The sequence below is a fragment of the Canis aureus genome, chromosome 7 (assembly GCF_053574225.1).
Source record: "Canis aureus isolate CA01 chromosome 7, VMU_Caureus_v.1.0, whole genome shotgun sequence".
Classification (NCBI taxonomy): Eukaryota; Metazoa; Chordata; class Mammalia; order Carnivora; family Canidae; genus Canis; species Canis aureus.
The window spans coordinates 45,790,356-45,805,689 of NC_135617.1; positions in this window are offsets into that span (position 1 = coordinate 45,790,356).

A 15,334-nucleotide genomic window follows, 5' to 3' on the forward strand; every position below is an offset into this window, starting at 1 on the left:
TTTTATTTATTTTATTTATTTATTCATGACAGACACAGAGAGGCAGAGACACAGACAGAGGGAGAAGCAGGCTCCATGCAGGGAGTCTGATGTGGGACTCGATCCCAAGACTTCAGGATCACGCCCTGAGCCAAAAGCAGACACTCAACCGCTGAGCCACCCAAGAGTCCCTAGAGTCACATTTAATTAGCTGTTTTATAAAGAGAAAAATCTTTAGATATGTTCTTATTTCTAGATCTGCAAATCCTCCCATACTGGTTAGGTTAAACATAAGTAGATGAATGTAATCATAATAAATATCACTAAGTCAATGAATATAATCAATTTTAAAGTTTACACCAGACACCATTTTCTCTGACAAAAATTTTAACAAGTGGACTCTTCATTAGCACTCATAGAGTTAAAAAATGCCAAGAGCTCATGAAAACATAAAAAAAATTCAATATTAGAGAATAGAATGTTTTGATCCCTTAATTAAAGAGATTTAGAAGAGATAGACAATAAGAATAGTTTATTTTATATTTTGTTGTATATGTGAGGTGTATATCAACTCTTTCTGATTTTCCTAAGTAAACACTAATACATAATATTTTCCTTTATAGTCTCAAAAGTCCTCATGTCAGCAACTTTTCATTCTCATGTTTTCTGAAAAAAGAATACACTTTAATTTTGATAAAGACTGAATTAAAGACTTTGAGTGCATATAAATAGTATATATCCATTCTTCTTAATAGATTTACCATAATTTACTCAGCTCTTTCTCTAATTCAGACATTTAGATTGATTCCTATTTTTCACTCCTATAAATAATGCTGCAGTGGCTCCTTCATGGATGAAATCTCATTTATATTTATAGTTTTTTCTTCAGGAGGGGTTTCTAAGTCATAGGTTATTTGCATTTCAAAAATGATACATAATGCTTATCTGCTTTGTAGAAAAGTTAAAATATTTGAATCTCTCATCAGCAGAGTATAAATATTTTTATTTCATTGTGCCATTGAGGAAATTGAATATTACTTAAAAACACTTTGTTAATTTGATAGGCAAAGTATGATAGCCTACTGTTGATTAATAGCATTGTCTCTTTGATTATTCTTGAGAATTAATTATCTTAGGAACTTACTTGAACTTCTTTTGTGATTTATTTTTTCATTATTAGGAAGAGGGGAGATTAATTTTTTTTTAATTTTTGATCTCTGTATGTAGTAAGGATACAAAGCACTTATCTATCATATTTATTGTAAATATTTTTCCAATTTCTCCTTTGTCTTTTATTTCTATTGTGTGGTTTTCCTGTGTTGAAATTCAAATTTTATGTAGTTCAATCCATCCATCTTTTCTGTTGTAATTTCTTTTATTATTTTTAATATCAGAGAGTTCCTCCCTCAAAATATTAGATATTCAGGGATCCCTGGGTGGTGCAGCGGTTTGGCGCCTGCCTTTGGCCCAGGGCGTGATCCTGGAGATCCGGGATCGAGTCCCACGTCAGGCTCCCGGTGCATGGAGCCTGCTTTTCCCTCTGCCTATGTCTCTGCCTCTCTCTCTATCATAAATTAAAAAAAAATATTAGATATTCATTTATATTTTCTTGTAGCTTGAAAATTTAGATTTTATTGTTGATTTTTTAAATTTATTTTACATTAAGTCCACTTAGAATTTATTTAGAAGTGTTTTGGAAGACAATCTTCTTTGAATCTTTTATGACTCTGCACATGTTGCATGAGAGCACTAACTACTCTGTTTCACACTCCTTCTTAAAGGATGTTTGTATAGCAAATAGCCTTAGAAGATAGACCTACTGTCTCCCTCCAGAGCAAAGGGCCGGCATACTTACTGAATAGTATAAAATATGAAGGTTCCCTAAATTCAGAGCTTCTCTCCTTTATTGCAAACCACTATGTGTACAGGCAGCAATCTGGGCCCATTTGTGTTCCCTCTGTGGGATACTTAGGGGCCAGGAAAACCAATGCAAGTATGCTTAGGCTCAGAAGGCTTGCCAAGCTGTGAGTAATAAAGTCTTTTTTCTTTAACACAGATAGCATTCATAGAACTGTGGCAAGCTAATTTGTTGCTTTGCAAATAGGGAATAATTTCAGATACTTCACTTTTCTTGATAAGTATACTATTTAATTTTAAGTAATGGTTGATGAACTACTTGCTCATTAAGTAGGTCTATATCATTTTATTATGTTTTCTAAATATACTTTAAAATATCTAAGGCATGGTATGTATTTTTAAGTCTATGATGGTGTAAATGTTCTTTTTTTATACTGTGAATGTTCTATTGAAAGAATTAAGAAATTATTATCTTATATCCATGTTTTTCAATTGAATTAGTATTTTGAGATCCATTTGATTGCATTTATAAAGAATTAATAAAAGTCCGTGTACCACAGTTTTGAGACATATTTCCACTTAAAATTGCTTGGCTAAGCAATAGGTTATACTTAATCAGGACAGCTAACCTAATGTTTTTTGGATACTGAACCAAAGCATAAAAAATTCATTTAGGATATCATGGACTAGATATTTGTAGTTGAAGAAAAAATTAATAAACATTTAGAATCTTACAAATTAATATGGCACCTCAAGAGTTTTCCAAACTAATATGTATGTGTGTGTATATATATATTATAAATATATATCAAAAGGCAGTAACTGAGAGCTGACAGGAATTATGATGCTTTGACATAAAACTAATCGAAAGAAGTTGAAAATTTCAGCGGATCATTTTAATATTCAATATAAACAAGTGATGCTTAAATACTTTTCAATATTAAAAAAAGATGACATATATCTCTTTTGTTATGTTTAGAAACAAAAGATCATTCTCAATTTTTTCAGTAAAAAAAGTATAAAATAATACAAAATGTAATTTTAATTGTCAGCTTCTGCTGCTATAGTAAAATCCTAATATTTCCATGGTTTACAATAACAATATTTTTTTCTCTTGTTCACAATTGCATGAAGGCTTTGGATTTGGCTGTAGGGTTGTACTGGGCTAGAGTAGGTGCAAGGTCATAGGTCAGGTTTAGGTATTCTCCAAAAACCTATTCATCTTGGAACTAAGATAGTCCTCATCTTAGACTCTTACCCCCATTCCTCACAATTTATTTGAATACTTCAATTGTGCCTTTAAGTTTTTTGTAATGCCATAAAATAAGTATCTAGATGGTTTTTAAATGTATTCTTTGATGAAAATTATTTAAAATAAATATTACTGAATTATTAAAAAAAAAAAAAAAAAAAAAACCTGAGACACGTTTTTCCCTGTCAGTGGGCACAGGAGCAAGAAAGACCAAGCCAAACGATGCAATTATATTTGAAACTTCTTCTCAGACATGACAATATTATATCCCACTTGTATCTCAGTGGCCAAAGCCTGTCATATGATAAACCTCAAACTTGTAGGCAAGGAAAGTGAACTCAGCATGATTAAACTGGCAGGAGAACAAATAATTGTGAGTAAATAATATCAATGCAGAAAAGTGTTCATGACACAAGGAATAAAGATATAAAACTCTTATTACTAAAATCTGTATAACCATTGATTGGATTAACAGTATATTGTTACTAAAACAGTATATTGCCACTATCAAAAGGCCCGTCTTTATCATTTCTCATCTATGGTTCTGTATTTCTGTTCTATCAATGTAGCTCTGTTGCTCCCTTTCTGAAATCTTACCTACAGTATGAGGTCTAAGTTGAAAAAGTAATCTGGTTTTATGTTGTTTTAAACTGTGGAATATCTAATGCAGATAAGAACCATGTTTATATGTAAGCTATATTACAATTTTCAAACTTCTTTCAAAAATATATATGGATGAGGGGTGCCTGTGTGGCTCAGTCAATTAAATGCCCGGCTCTTGATTTAGGTTCAAGTTGTGATCTCAGGGTCATGACATCGAGCCCCATATCAAGGCCTGCATGGATCTCCCCTCTTAATGGAGAATCTGCTTCTCTCCCTCTCCATCTGCCTCTTTCCTCACTCAAGTGTTGTCTCCCTCTCTCTCAAATAAATAAATAAATCTTGAAAATAAACCCCAACCATGTAGAAGACATTTGACATTGACTGGTCTAGCTGGACAGTAGGGCTTTTGTAGATCATTGGAATATTAATTTGGATAAATGGGTCCAGATTGTGGAGGCCTTTCAGTATTATTTATTTATTTATTTATTTATTTATTTATTTATTTATTTATTTATGATAGTAACAGAGAGAGAGAGAGAGGCAGAGACACAGGCAGAGGAAGAAGCAGGCTCCATGCACCAGGAGCCCGAAGTGGGATTCGATCCCGGGTCTCCAGGATCGCGCCCTTGGCCAAAGGCAGGCGCCAAACCGCTGCGCCACCCAGGGATCCCTCAGTATCAGTTTATCTAAGTTATCTGCAAATAGCCAAAAAAAAAAAAAAAAAAATCCCATTCAATGCTCATTGTAATGGTTTACTAACTTGTAATTCAGGAAGGGAAATAAAAGTTAACTTAACCATATGCCTTCTCTGTTAATATCCTATCCAAATCCTATTCCTTCCTCAAGGCCCTGTTAAAATCTATGTAGGTCGTGGAAGCTGCCTCCAGGATATAACAATCTCTTCATTGCACTAGAGTCCAAGACTTTAAATTTCTTAGACCAAAGATTGTGCTTTGACCAGTAAATAGATGAAAGAAAAGAAGTTTGAGAAACTAAGAGATGTTATGAAATTATGTGTCTGAAGCCATGTTTGACTGACTATTCCCCTGCTTTGAGCACAATAAAGACAAAATATTCTTCCTGTTTAAAAGCCATCATTGTTTTTGGTGCCAATATTTTAGTAGCCCCACCAAAATATTAGATGGGATCACTGTGAAATTTATTTAGAAATATATATATTTTGGACATATATAACAAGCATATATATCATATAATGTATACATTTATATCCCAGTATAAATACATACCATACACATATACATATACATACACACATAGGTAATATATTAATGTCATCTCAGAAACTAAAAGGGAATTTCAGAATACTTATAAAAATAGGATATTGAGTCTGATAAAATTGTGGACTACTGTACTATAAGATTGTATGTGGAGGGATAAGTTTAGAGAAATATCCCCTAATATCTGGACTAAGGGTGCATTACAAGCAAGATACAGATTTGAGACAAGAACAAAAGTGACAAGGGCTTGAACAAGGTAATTTTTGTATGTTTTATAGATTGAGAATCTTGAAAGGTGTTATCTGAACAGAGTGCCACCACTATTCTTAGTATTGTGACAATCAGTATTTAAAAGTTATTTTAAAATTTATTAAAGTTTGCAAGAAAATTCAGAAATACAGAAACATAAGAAAAGGTACCCATGATACCTCAATGATATTTGATGTAAATATTTTTTTGAAATTTTTTTCTGTAAATTTTCTAAGCATTTAAAAAAAATCTCCAGAAATGATTTTTGAAATAACATAAATACCTCCATATGCACCTCACCCCCAAATAAACTAAAACAGAAGTTTCTGACATGAAAATAAAGTCTCTCCATCCTCAGTACCAATTCCTTGATATAATTATCTTACTATTTTTGCAGTCTGCTTATGGATATGATAGCACAAAATACTTGGAATTCCAACTGATAGGGGCTACAATTTATGTGAGTCTGTATGTGTGTGTGCGTGTGTGTGGTGTGTATGGATAACACTGACATACAATAAACTGCATATTTATTTTTTTTAAGATTTTATTTATTCATGAGAGAGGCAGAGACACAGGCAGAAGGAGAAGCAGGCTCCATGCAGGGAGACTGATGTGGGACTCCATCCCGGGACTCTGGGATCACCTCCTGGGCCAAAGGCAGATGCTCAACCACTGAGCCACCCAGGCGTCCCATGTATACCTGTTTTAATTGAAGAAGGAAAAGGATTTTTAATTTTTTAAAGAAAAAATTTGAATATGGATTCACAACATATTACAGTCATTAAGTATAAATTCTTAAAAAGTCACACCTCATTCAGAGCCGCCAAATCCTCTAAAAGCAAACTGCAAGTAAATATAATGGTAACTTGTATTTCTTTCTTTTTTTTTTTAGTTTTTATTTATTTATTCATGAGAGATACAGAGAGAGAGGCAGAGACACAGGCAGAGGGAAAAGCAGGCTCCATGCAGGGACCCCGACATGGGACTCCATCCAGGATCACGCCCTGGGCTGAAGGCGGTGCTAAACCGCTGAGCCACTCCGGCTGCCCCTGTAACTCTTATTTCTAAAGCAACTTCCCAGCGGTGATAAGGCATGAGTCTAGGGGTTCAACTGTTATGTGGGTTTACTTAGTATGTGGCCACTTATTTAAACTTCCCAATGTTCTGTTTCATTATTTAAAAGAGAGATAAATAATAAATTCTCATAGATCAGGAGAAATAAATTAAGTATATAAAATGCCTAACCTCACAAATAATGAAACAAGTATTTGAGATTGCTGTCTTTCTAGAACCTAAAATAATCCTAAATATTCTGTATTCCTGGAATATGCGAGAGATGACCTAAATACTCCAAGTCACCTCTGTGAAAAGGATAAAAGAAGGTTTAAAGTGGTACCTCAGGATGTCTGGGTGGCTCAGTGGTTGAACGTCTACCTTGGGCTCAGGCATGATCCTGGGGTCCTGGGATCTAGTCCTGCATCAGGTTCTTCACAGGAGCCTGCTTCTCCCTCTGCCTGTGTCTGTGCCTCTCTCTCTCTCTCTCTGTGTGTCTTTACTGAATAAATAAATAAAATCTTAAAAAAAAAAAAGAAAGTGGTACCTCTGGCCCCATGAATTTCTGTCTATATTGGGTGACTTTTAAAATGAGCTTTTGGTATTAGAGGCACATGGTACACTTGTCAAGACAAGACTTAGCAAAACAAAACTTATAGTCTTTTCCAGGTCAATAGGAGAGTGTGGAGTGGAGCATATTAGACTTGCCTTTCCACCTGGGTTGCCCTCCTTGGCAAATTTTCACCAACATCATGCCAGTTGGCGTCTTGGTTGGCAAAGACTGGTCAAGTTTACTCATGTCTGGGCTAACACATGGGGAAAGAAATGGTCTGTGATCTGGGACTCACTATGGCAGGCAGCAAATTTACCATGGATCTTCATACCAAGAGCACAGGTGGAAACTCTAGCTTCCACATAATTGCACCATGATTGTCAAGATCTACTTATGCTGATGGGCAAAGAAGATCACCATGGTGGTATGGTCAACAAGAAATGTTATAGGAATAACCTCCCACCTGTGACATTCCCAATACCGATTTCGTCTATCTCTTCCCCCGAACACTCCCCACTGCTTTGGACCCCTCTCCATTCCCACTTCCACAAACACTATTTTTATTTTGGGAGCCATTACCCTATACACTTTATCACTGCCAAAACCACATGAGCTAGGGGCTGGGCCTGGTGGACAGACACTTCCCCCCTACCCATACCCTTCCTGTATGTGGTTGGAAAAATTTTCTTTTTTTCTTTTTTTTTTCTTTTTTTCTTTAATAAATAAAACTCTAAAAAAGTGTGTGTGTGTGTGTGTGTGTGTGTGTGTGTGTATGTGTAGCATTCCATATTAAGTCTGTGGCATTTGAGTCTTAGTGATAGTAATGATGATGGTGATTCCCATAATATGAAATGTAATTAGCAGAATCCCTCAAAGTGTTCTTTCCCAATAGCACTTATATCCCTGTGGATTGGCTTCATATTCCTATCTCAAAAATGAACCTAATGGGAATTCTAGTTTCCTATCATTTTAAAATATAATATTTTTAATAAAACATAAATATGAGACAAAGAGAAAAAGAAAAGAAAAGGGAAGAGGCTGATAACTTAGGTCCTAAGCTACCATGTGTGAATTGGGTCAATTATTTACCCTCTGTGGCTAGTTTCCTCATCTAGTTTCCATACTCAAGGGCTGTTAAGATTCAATAAGTTGATATGTGTACTTCCAAGTCCAAAGTAAGAGCAATTAGATATTTGCCATTATGAGCCTTGTTTTTTTTGTTTTGTTTTTGTTTTTGTTTTTTATTTGTTTTTTTTTTAATCAAAAGTTGAACCATACCTCACTAGTGAAGGAGAGAAAAATACCTTTCTTCTGCTTCCACCACATACAAAGCTGTGAATACCACTCTAGCATGCTGATTCTCAAATAAGGCGGGTTGCCCTTTTAAAAATTAATTAGAGAGAACTTTGGTGACAACTTATCTTTTTTTTTTTTTTTGACAACTTATCTTTAAGTAGCTTCATGCACCTCCTTTTTCTTGAGGAATTAGACATGAATCAGCAAGGTCAATTATTCCCTTTCAATAGAGCTGACAAGCCAAGCCCTATCTGCTGATATCTCTGCCCCAAGCATTTCCACAAGAGTACTAGTGGATGGCAAAAAAAATCTGGCGACAAAACCAAAAAACCTAGTTCTCTAAGGTATAGGAACATGCATTTTCATGATAACTGTGAAATGTAGGTTCAACGATGACACATAAAGCACTGCAAAAAATATTAATTTATGATGACCTTCTTGACAGAACATCTCCTATCCCCCGGGAGTAGGGTTTCTAGACACTGGGGCTATAATTAATTATACTAAAAATGATTATTGTTTATCTGAAATTCCAATTTAGTTGGGTGTCCTTTTATTTCTTAAATCTGTCAGCCTTATAGAGAGAGTGAGATATGCAGCGGTAAAGGATCATACAGCCAGAGGAATTAAAATGAATACAAATACATCTGGTGAAATGGACCCTTCAGGAGCCGCAGTGTCCCTAAGGTAAACTGTGTGGTCTCCTTTTGTATTGGCCTTTGTAAGAACCAGATAAAGTTCTGGGCAAACTTACTGACTCATTTCTTGCAGGCATCTGCAGCAGAATAGAAGAAAAATCCCTCTCATGGAGTCTGAGATTCAGCAAAGTCTGTTTTACAAATGTTCCCACCAGAGGTGGAAGCTCCTTCTGCTAATGCATTCCTCTTTCCCCTCAGCCCATCAGCATCACACCTCCTCCTATCCTTTCACCAGCCCTTATTATACTGTCATCTTTTGAATGCCAGCATACCTACATTCATTAAGGAATTTAGCACCAGTTAGTATTCCATTTCTAGTGCTTGCCCATGTTTCTTTGCTTTCCATGTTGTGACTGCAAAATAATGTTCTCTTTCTGTTTATACATTAAATCATGAGCTCCACCAGCCTGGTGGCAAAATACCAGCTCCCTATCATGATGCCCTACCACCTATCCTAGTTTCCCAGAAGACTTTCTCACCTCTATCCTGGAAATTCATTGTTCTGGCTTCCCTGCCATCCTACCATAATGCTAACTCTGCTACTGTCACCTCTTGAGAGATTGCCACTCCTTTGGGACAGCTGTCCTCTGCCAGAAATAGCTAATTTTTAAGTAATTAAGTTAAATTAATTTATTTTTATTTTAATTCCAGTGTAGTTAACATATAGTGTTATATTAATTTTGGGTTTATAATATAGTGATTCAACAATTCTACACATTAGTGGGTGCTCATCATGATATGCATATTCTTAATCCCCTTTACCTATTTTGCCCATCCCTCCCACTACCCCTACCAGTTTGTTCCCTATAGTTAAGAGTCTGTTTCTTGGTTTCTCTCTCTTTCCTTTTGCTCATTTTTGGTTGTTTGTTTCTTATATTCTATATTTGCAATCCCATGAGTAAAATCATACGGTATTTGTCTTTCTCTGATTGAATTATTTTGCTTAGCATTATATGCTCTAGCTCCATCCATGTGGTGGCAAAAGGCAAAATTTTATTCTTTTTATGGCAGAATTATATATATATATATATATATATATATGTATACCACCCCTTCTTTATCCATTCATCTATCAATGGACACTTGGGTGCTTCCATAATTTGGCTATTGTAAATAATGCTGCTATAAACACAGGGGTGTATATATCCCTTTGAATTAATGTTTTTTTATACCAAAAAATATTATTACTGGATCTCAGGGTAGTCTATTTTTAACTTTCTGAGGGAACTCCATACTTTTTTCCATAGCAGCTGCACCGGTCCATATTCCCACAAACAGTACATGAGGATTCCTTTTTCTCCATATCCTTGCCAGAACTTGTTTCTTGTGTTTTTGATTTTAGCCTTTCTGACAGGTGTGAGGGGATATCTCATTGTGGTTCTGATTTGCATTTCCCTGATGATGATGCTGAGCATCTTTTCATGTGTCTATTGGGGACCTGGATGTCTTCTTTGGAGAAATGTCTGTTCATGTCTTCTGCACATTTTAATTGGATTATTTGTTTTTCTGATGGATTTCTGGTCAGCATTCAGCTTAAGACTGGAGGAGGACCCACTTCGGATCTCTGGAACACTTCCTTTGCAAGCTTTCTCCTCTATGGTGCTCTGCCTTGAAAACATTAGCTGCCTTAACCTCCTCAATCTCAAATCAAGAGACAACTGACTTCTCCCTGGATTCCTCCTCACTGTACTGCAGGTTGGAAACTCTCTAGGCAGTAGCCTGGGGCAATCATAAGTTCATATCATTTCCCCCCTTTCTCTTAGGATTTATCTTTTGTTGCCTGATTTCCATTGTCTTGAAAATCAGTGTCTGGTAAGTTTTGCCTGGTTTTTCAATTGTTTAAGGAATGAGGATAAATCCAATTCTCATTATTCCTTCTTGGTTGAAAGGAAAACTCAAGTCTTCTTTCTTAACCTAGGAAATTCTTCCTAAAATGATTTATTCAGGCAAATTAAAATCCACTTATGGATTATGGATATGGAGTACCACTAAGGCAAAGTGTGGTCTAAATCCAGATTAAAAAACAGACATTTTTTTCTGAAGGAAATATATCCCTAAGGATGAAACTGTTCTCCAACCATGAAATTTTACATGGTTATGGGGAGCCCTTTAGTTCCTTGAGGGCTCATTGATTTTATTCTCCCCATTTTAAGCAGAGGTCTATATCAAAGTATGCATTCAAACCTCAACTTCTTGGGGGAATAAATCCATTTGCAACATTTAAGGAAGTTTTTCAACATTCCCCGATCCAGAGTTTCATTAAGATCCATCTCGTTAGGGCCTCATAATCCCACCTTTATTCTAGGTTACTTAATATCTGTACAGCCCACCTGCATTTTCATGTTGATGTACGTTTATGGTCTCCCATCTCAGCTGGCTCTCGGCCTTCCTCAGCCACCTGTGCGTTTCATACAGGTCAACTCTTCTTTGAATCTAATAATCACATAGAATCATCTATTTTTCTATCTAATATTAATTATTCCAAATCTTTCTATCCTGAACTCCTTTGCCAATTTCTCTTCCTGTCCCAACATATGACCTTGAACTGAACCTGAATTCACTCAACTTCCAGGGACCCCTACAAAATGAGTTGCCATCTCACCCTTCTTTCCTTTTTGGTCTTCTGTGTAAAGGGAGTGGATGTCTCCTATGTCTAAGGTGAATCCCTTCATATGACCATGGGTGCTGCTCTCTTCCACCTCTCTGTGTATTTTCTCTATCAATTATTAAGAGCCTTCCTGATTCAAATCTGTCAGCAAATCATTATTGGAATGAAATACAAACTGCTGAGAGGACTGGTTGCCACAAATGTAAGTTTGTACTATTTGTACTATTTTGAATCATGTCAAAATGATCCAGGGCAGAATAAATTAGCAACACACATCAAATGGGCATTTTTGTTTCTGGCTTTCTATTTTTCCATGTAAATATACTCTAAATCATTCAGAGGGAAGGTAATTTACAGTGATCTGTGACAGAAATGAGACACAATGATAGCTGCCATTTGTTGAGTGGTTGTTTGGACCAGATCCTGTTGTAGATGCTTCATATACATTCCCTCTGTTAATCCTCAAATACCCTTTATAAATAACATCCCATCTGTAAATGTGATGAAAATGAGGCTTGTAGAAGTTAAGCAATTCATCTAGGTTCCCGAGGACTTAGTAAAGTCTTAGGCAAGGGTATTCAAACCAGTAGAATGTTTGAGAAGCGATGCCAAAAAAAGTGAAGAACAAGTAAAGCAGGAAAGAGAGAATGGGAACACAAAGGATACACTATTGGGTTGGCCTCCATTATAGGAGGCTGTGGCTACATCTCACCTTCTCAGGAGCCTTATGAAATATTTTGCAGAACTGTCCTCCCAAGGACATAAGTGTTTAATTATCAGTCCCCTTTCTCTTTTGGACAAGGGTGTCCCCACAGGTGTAAAGTTTCTTGCACCCTGGGTTTGCATGAGTAAGAGAAGCTGCATCCATGAGAAGCCATTTGAAGCCTGCATGGAACCGTATGCACAGCTGGGGGGAGAAATGGAGCCAGAGGGTTTGAAGTGACACTCTTGAGAGGTGTATGATACAATCCACTCTTATTTCATTCAGATCTGCTGTGTCTTCTTTTAAGTCCATTGTTATGGAGTCCCTCAAGGTGGTGACCAGATGCAATCTCTGCAGGGACTTATGACAAGAGGCTTCTGGAGCTGGGCCCAAGGCTTTAACCGATATTTATCATCTCTGTCCTCTGCCTTCCATGCTAGATTTTTCTCATTTTTGGCCAGGACCCTGCCAAGAGCCACCCTGGCATCTAAAGCTTGGCTTGAGTTATCTGGTTCTTATTCCTGACAGTTCTGAGCCCTTCTCTTGGCTTTGCTGGGTAGTGATTATGGCAATTGTTTGTTCATTATTATTGCTCTGAATGGACACACAAAGGCATGATCCAGTGAATTCACTGTGTTCAAACACACTCCTTTCTGCCCCATCGTTTAGTAGCAACTCAGCTCTTCATAGTAATCAGAGCTAATTATCCCTGCAACAGAGTAATTCCTTTCTTTGCCTACTGGCCTGCTGGCAGGAGAAGTCTAAGGTTACCAAAAGAGTTGCATATAGCTTCAAGTGGAAATCTTATTGGATACCCTGGTGAAAATTTCTCTCCCAGTATCTTCAATCCTGCTGTGCCTTTCCTCCTCCCTGACTGCCTCCTTACCCTCTACCTCCAAATCTGGCATAGCCTGAATTCAGGGGATTGAGGAAAAACAAATTCAGTGAATGTATCATTAGGAATTATGATGAGCAGAGCCAGTCCTTCCACCTTTTGATTCATAGGCTGATGTATTTTTGCATTGGGGAACACTTCACCACATATTAGCTGTCGGTTTAGTACATCCCAGAGGACAGTGACCAAGCTGACAGGGGACTGTCTCCAATCTACTGCCAAGGCTGAGTCTTTTACAGGCCCTTCCAATCTCTTCTATTTTGCTGCCTGCTTCTGGGTGATGGAGTATAAGGTAAGCGCTGTGGATCTTATGACCTCATGTCATTTCTCTCACCTTCTTTGCCCTGAATAGGTACTTAGGTCTGAGGCAATTTTGTGCAGTTTATCACGCCAATAGATTAGGCATTTTCTAATTCTTTGATTAGAGGAGCTGATGGAAACAGTGAGATCAGGGAAGGCAAAGGATACCTATAATAGGTACCAATTCTATGAAGGACAAAACACTGCCTCCTCCAGGGAGGAAGGAGTCTAATATAATCAGTGCTGGAGCCAGCCTTAACATTCCCCTCAGATGGACTGTGAACTTTAGAAAGCTTTCTTCCTGACTCTAGAACCATGGCCTCCTTTTTCTTAGAACATTTACTTTAGCAAACATAATAAGTGCAATTTCTTTCTGTGCTCCTTTGAGATGTAAATCTTTTAAAATCTTCTTGCCGGTTGTATAATCCAGGAAAGTTTTCATCAAGGACCTGGGATCCATCAGGAGGATTTCACCCCTATAACTAGGTCTGTGCGGGAGCACAGGGGCTTAACTTCGATAAGCACCAATTAGCAAACACAGAGGACTAATTACAGAGAAAAACATTTGCAAACTCAGGAATGATTCAATATCACAACACAGCTCATTGGTCCACTGCCTCCCGAATGTACAGTACTTTTCCACTAGCTCACCCTGGTGCTTAAAAACATTCCTGCCCTTTGCTTCATGGAATTTGAGTGTTGATTGCTTTCCTGTCTCTCCTATTAACATAGTCTCAAATAAAGTCTTTCTTACCTGTTTAATTTTGTCCAGTGTAATTTTTTCTTTGATGTCAGCGTGCTAGCAGTGGCTGGCTGGCCTTCTTGAAGATGGTGCTATGCTGAAGCTCGTCAACGGTCTCTGCTGCTGACAGGTTGGACAGTTGGCAGTGGCAGTAACTACAACTGTCTTAGTGGCTGTAGTGAGAGAGAGTAGGTACTGTTGGCTCCATGTATAGCCTCCATTCTTATGGATATGTATATTCTTGTGTGTGTATAAATATATATATATTTAATTTTTTTCTGGATCATTTGAGAATAAGTTTCATGCTTCATGGCCTTTTCCTTCTAGATACTATTTTTTTTTAGTTTTTTTTTAGATTTTATTTATTTATTCATGAATACACACACAGAGAGGCAGAGACATAGGCAGAGGGAGAAGCAGGCTCCCCATGGGGACCCTGATGCAGAACTCGATCCCAGGACCCAGGGGTCATAACCTGAGCCAAAGGCAGATGCTCAGCCACTGAACCACCCAAGTACCCCTCCTTCTAGATACTTTAGTTTTATTTCCTAAGAATGTGGATATTCTCTTCTGTACACTGATTACAGTGACAACCTTTAAAAAACTTAACATTGATAGAATATATTTTGAATCTGTCATTCATATATCAATTTTGTCAATTGACCTAATAGTGTCATTTATAGCACTTGCCTCCCAGGATTTGTATTTATATCAAATACTGAATTTAGTTGTCATGGCTCTTTAGTCTATATATTTTCTCAGCCTTTCTTTGATTTATGACATTGACATTTTTGAATAATATAGTTCCCCTTACCCACCTCCCATTTAAAAATAGAATATTTCACAATTTGAGTTTGACTTCCTCATAAGTAGACTCAGGCTATACATCCTCTGTCAAAATATTATAAATATGAGGTGTTATCTTTCTCAGAACATCACATTTGAAGGCACACTGTATTCATCTGCTCCTTGCTTGTGATGTTCATTCTGATCAATTGGTCAAGGCATGATTTCCCAATTGCTAGTTTTTTTTTTTTTTTTCCTTTGACTAGTAAGTAATCTGTGGGGAAACATTTTAAGATTATACAAATATCTTGCTCTCCCCTCACAGAGGGCACTTGGGTTAAATCCTCCCTCCCTCATTTTTCCCTGAGGTTTTATTATTCATTTGAAATACAGTTGGGTTCATTTATTTCAGTTTTAGTTTTGCTTTAGATTTATTTGCTTTCAGTTTTAGCGCCTTACCCATACACTTCTCATCCTTGCTGATTCTATCTTTTTAAACTTACAGACTATTAACATGTT